Source organism: Palaemon carinicauda, chromosome 3 (assembly GCF_036898095.1).
Source record: "Palaemon carinicauda isolate YSFRI2023 chromosome 3, ASM3689809v2, whole genome shotgun sequence".
In the NCBI taxonomy this organism is placed as follows: Eukaryota; Metazoa; Arthropoda; class Malacostraca; order Decapoda; family Palaemonidae; genus Palaemon; species Palaemon carinicauda.
Window position 1 is genome coordinate 192,015,627 of NC_090727.1, and position 5,000 is coordinate 192,020,626.

The window sequence follows — 5,000 nt, forward strand, 5'->3', positions numbered from 1 at the left end:
TCCCCCTCATCCTCCTCCTATTCATCGTCTCTTTCCTCCTCATCCTCCTCCTCTTCATCCTCCCCTTCCTCCTCATCCTCCTTTACCTTCATCCTCCCTTCCTCTTCATCCTTCTCCTCTTTATCCTCCTCCTCTTCATCCTCCCCTTCCTCCTTATCCTCCTCCTATTCATCCTCCCCCTTCCTCCTCATCCTTCTCCTCATCCTCTTCCTCCTCCCTTATCCTCCTCCTCTTCACCCTCCCCTTCCTCCTTATCCTCCTCCCTTTACTCCTCATCCTCCTCCCCTTCATGTTCTCCTTCCCCCTCATCCTCCTCTTCTTCATCCTCCCCTTCCTCCTCATCCTCCTATCTCTTCATCCTCCCTTCCTCTTCATACTTCTCCCTCTTTATCCTCCTCCTGTTCATCCTCTCCCTTCTTCCTCATCCTCCTTCTCTTTATCCTCCCTTTCCCTCCTCATCCTCCTCCTCATCTTCTTCCTCCTCAGCTTCTTCCTCCTCCTTATCCTCCTCCTCCTTATCCTCCTCTTCTTCACCCTCCCATTCCTCCCTTATCCTCCTCCCTTTACTCCTCATCCTCCTCCTCTTCATTCTCTCTTTCCTTCCCATCCTCCTCCTCTTCATCCTCTACCTTCCCTCCTCATCCTCCTTCTTTCTCCTCCCTTCCTCTTCATCCTTCTCCTCTTTATCCTCTTCCTTTAATCCTCCCCTTCCTCTTATCCTCCTCCTCTTCAACCTCCCTTTTCCTTCTCATCTTCCTCCCTTCATCCTCTCGTTCCCCCCTTATCCTCATCTCTTCCTCCTTCCCTTCCTCTTCATCTCCTCCTCTTCATCCTCCCCTCCCTCCTTATCCTCCTCTCTCTTTATTCTCCCCTTCCTCCTCATCTTTCTCCTCTTCATCCTTCTCCTCTTCATCCTCCCTTCCTCCTCATCCTCCTCCTCTCATTCTCCTCATTTTCATCCTCCCCTTCCCCCTCATCCTCCTCCACTTCATCTCTCTTTCCTCCTCATCCTCTTCCTCTTCATCCTCCCCTTCCTCCTCATCCTCCTTTCTCTCTTCATCCTCCATTCCTCTTCATCCTTCTCCTCCTTATCCTCCTCCTCTTCATCCTTCTCCTCTTTAGTCCCCTCCTCTTCATCCTCAACCTTCCTCCTCAATCCTCCTCCTATTCATCCTCCCCTTCCTCCTCATCCTTCTCCTCATCCTCTTCCTCCTCCTTATCCTCCTCCTCTTCACCCTCCCCTTCCTCCTTATCCTCCTCCCTTTACTCCTCATCCTCCTCCCCTTCATGTTCTCCTTCCCCCTCATCCTCCTCTTCTTCATCCTCCCCCTTCCTCCTCATACTCCTATCTCTTCATCCTCCCTTCCTCTTCATACTTCTCCCTCTTTATCCTCCTCCTGTTCATCCTCCCCTTCCTCCTCATCCTTCCTCCTCTTTATCCTCCCTTTCCTCCTCATCCTACTCCCTCATCTTCTTCCTCCTCCTTATCCTCCTCCTCCTTATCCTCCTCCTTTTCACCCTCCATTCCTCCTTATCCTCCTCCCTTTACTCCCTCATCCTCCTCTTCTTTCATTCTCTCTTTCCTCCTCATCCTCCTCCTCTTCATCTCACCTTCTCCTCATCCTCCTTTCTTTCCTCCTCCCTTCTTCATCCTTCTCCTCTTTATCATCCTCCTATTAAATCCTCACCCCTTCATCATTATCCTCCTCCTCTTCAACCTCCCTTTCCCTCCTCAACCCTCCTCCCCTTCATCCTCTCGTTCCCCCTTATCCTCCTCCTCTTCCTCCTTCCCTTCCTCCTCATCTTCCTCCTCTTCATCCTCCCCTCCCTCCTTATCCTCCTCTCTCTTTATTCTCCCCTTCCTCCTCATCTTTCTCCTCTTCATCCTCTCCTCTTCATCCTCACCTTCCTCCTCATCCTCCTCCTCTTCATTCTCCTTATTTTCATCCTCCCCTCCTCCTCATCCTCCTCCTCTTCATTCTCCCCTTCCCCCTCATCTTCCTCCTATTCATCGTCTCTTTCCTCCTCATCCTCCTCCTCTTCATCCTCCCCTTCCTCCTCATCCTCCTTTATCTTCATCCACCCTTCCTCTTCATCCTTCTCCTCTTTATCCTCCTCCTCTTATCCTCCCCTTCCTCCTTATCCTCCTCCTATTCATCCTCCCCTTCCTCCTTATCCTTCCTCCTCATCCTCTTCCTCCTCCTATCCTCCTCCTCTTCACCCTCCCCTTCCTCCTTATCCTCTTCCCTTTCCTCCTCATCCTCCTCCCCTTCATCCTCTCGTTCCCCCTTACCCTCCTCCTCTTCCTCCTTCCCTTCCTCCTCATCTTCCTCCTCTTCATCCTCCCCTTCCTCCTTATCCTCCTCTCTCTTTATTCTCTCTCCCCTTCTCCTCTCTTCTTTCTCCTCTTCATCCTTCTCCTCTTCATCCTCACCTTCCTCCACATCCTCCTCCTCTTCATTCTCCTCATTTCATCCTCCCCCTTCTCTCTCATCCTCCTCCTCCTCATCTCCCCCTTCCCCCTCATCCTCCTCCTATTCATCGTCTCTTTCCTCCTCATCCTCCTCCTCTTCATCCTCCCCTTCCCTCCTCATCCTCCTTATCTTCATCCTCCTTCCTCTTCATCCTCTCCTCTTTATCCTCCTCCTATTCATCCTCCCCTTCCTCCTTATCCTCCTCCTATTCATCCTCCCCTTCCTCCCTCATCCCTTCTCCTCATCCTCTTCCTCCTCCTTATCCTCCTCCTCTTCACCCTCCCCTTCCTCCTTATCCTCCTCCCTTTACTCCTCATCCTCCTCCCCTTCATGATCTCCTTCCCCCCTCATCCTCCTCTTCTTCATTCTCTCCCCTTCCTCCTCATCCTCCTATCTCTTCATCCTCCCTTCCTCTTCATACTTCTCCTCTTTATCCTCCTCCTGTTCATCCTCCCCTTCTTCCTCATCCTCTTCTCTTTATCCTCCCTTTCCTCCTCATCCTCCTCCTCATCTTCTTCCTCCTCATCTTCTTCTCCTCCTTATCCTCCTCCTCCTTATCCTCTTCTTCTTCACCCTCCCATTCCTCCTTATCCTCCTCCCTTTACTCCTCATCCTCCTCCTCTTCATTCTCCTCTTTCCTTCCCATCCTCCTCCTCTTCATCCTCACCTTCCTCCTCATCCTCCTTTCTTTTCTTCCTCCCTTCCTCTTCATCCTTCTCCTCTTTATCCTCTTCCTATTAATCCTCCCCTTCCTCATTACCTCCTCTTCAACCTCCCTTTCCTTCTCATCTTCCTCCCCTTCATCCTCTCGTTCCCCCTTTATCCTCATCCTCTTCCTCCTTCCCTTCCTCCTCATCTTCCTCCTCTTCATCCTCCCCTCCCTCCTTATCCTCCTCTCTCTTTATTCTCCCCTTCCTCCTCATCTTTCTCCTCTTCATCCTTCTCCTCTTCATCCTTCCCTTCCTCCTCATCCTCCTCCTCTTCATTCGCCTCATTTTCATCCTCCCCCTTCCCCCTCATCCTCCTCCTCTTCATCCTCTCTTTCCTCCTCATCCTCTTCCTCTTCATCCTCCCCTTCCTCCTCATCCTCCTTTCTCTCATCCTCCATTCCTCTTCATCCTTCTCCCTCTTTATCCTCCTCCTCTTCATCCTTCTCCTCTTTATCCTCCTCCTCTTCATCCCTCCCCTTCCTCCTCATCCTCCTCCTATTCATCCTCCCCTTCCTCCTCATCCTTCTCCTCATCCTCTTCCTCCTCCTTATCCTCCTCCTCTTCACCCTCCCCTTCCTCCTTATCCTCCTCCCTTTACTCCTCACCCTCCTCCCCTTCATGTTCTCCTTCCCCCTCATCCTCCTCTTCTTCATCCTCCCCTTCCTCCTCATCCTCCTATCTCTTCATCCTCCCTTCCTCTTCATACTTCTCCTCTTTATCCTCCTCCTGTTCATCCTCCCCTTCCTCCTCATCCTCCTTCTCTTTATCCTCCCTTTCCTCCTCATCCTCCTCCTCATCTTCTTCCTCCTCATCTTCTTCCTCCTCCTTATCCTCCTCCTCCTTATCCTCCTCTTCTTCACCCTCCGATTCCTCCTTATCCTCCTCCCTTTACTCCTCATCCTCCTCCTCTTCATTCTCTCTTTCCTTCCCATCCTCCTCCTCTTCATCCTCACCTTCCTCCTCATCCTCCTTTCTTTTCTTCCTCCCTTCCTCTTCATCCTTCTCCTCTTTATCCTCTTCCTATTAATCCTCCCCTTCCTCATTATCCTCCTCCTCTTCACCTTCACCTCCCTTCCCTCTCATCTTCCTCCCCTTCATCCTCTCGTTCCCCCTTATCCTCATCCTCTTCCTCCTTCCCTTCCTCCTCATCTTCCTCCTCTTCATCCTCCCCTCCCTCCTTATCCTCCTCTCTCTTTATTCTCCCCTTCCTCCTCATCTTTCTCCTCTTCATCCTTCTCCTCTTCATCCTTCCCTTCCTCCTCATCTTCCTCCTCTTCATTCTCCTCATTTTCATCCTCCCCTTCCTCCTCATCCTCCTCCTCTTCATTCTCCCCTTCCCCCTCATCCTCCTCCTCTTCATCCTCTCTTCCTCCTCATCCTCTTCCTCTTCATCCTCCCCTTCCTCCTCATCCTCCTTTCTCTTCATCCTCCATTCCTCTTCATCCTTCTCCTCTTTATCCTCCTCCTCTTCATCCTTCTCCTCTTTATCCTCCTCTTCATCCTCCCCTTCCTCCTCATCCTCCTCCTATTCATCCTCCCCTTCCTCCTCATCCTTCTCCTCATCCTCTTCCTCCTCCTTATCCTCCTCCTCTTCACCCTCCCCTTCCTCCTTATCCTTCTCCCTTTACTCCTCATCCTCCTCCCCTTCATGTTCTCCTTCCCCCTCATCCTCCTCTTCTTCATCCTCCCCTTCCTCCTCATCCTCCTATCTCTTCATCTTCCCTTCCTCTTCATACTTCTCCTCTTTATCCTCCCCCTGTTCATCCTCCCCTTCCTCCTCATCCTCCTTCTCTTTATCCTCCCTTTCCTCCTCATC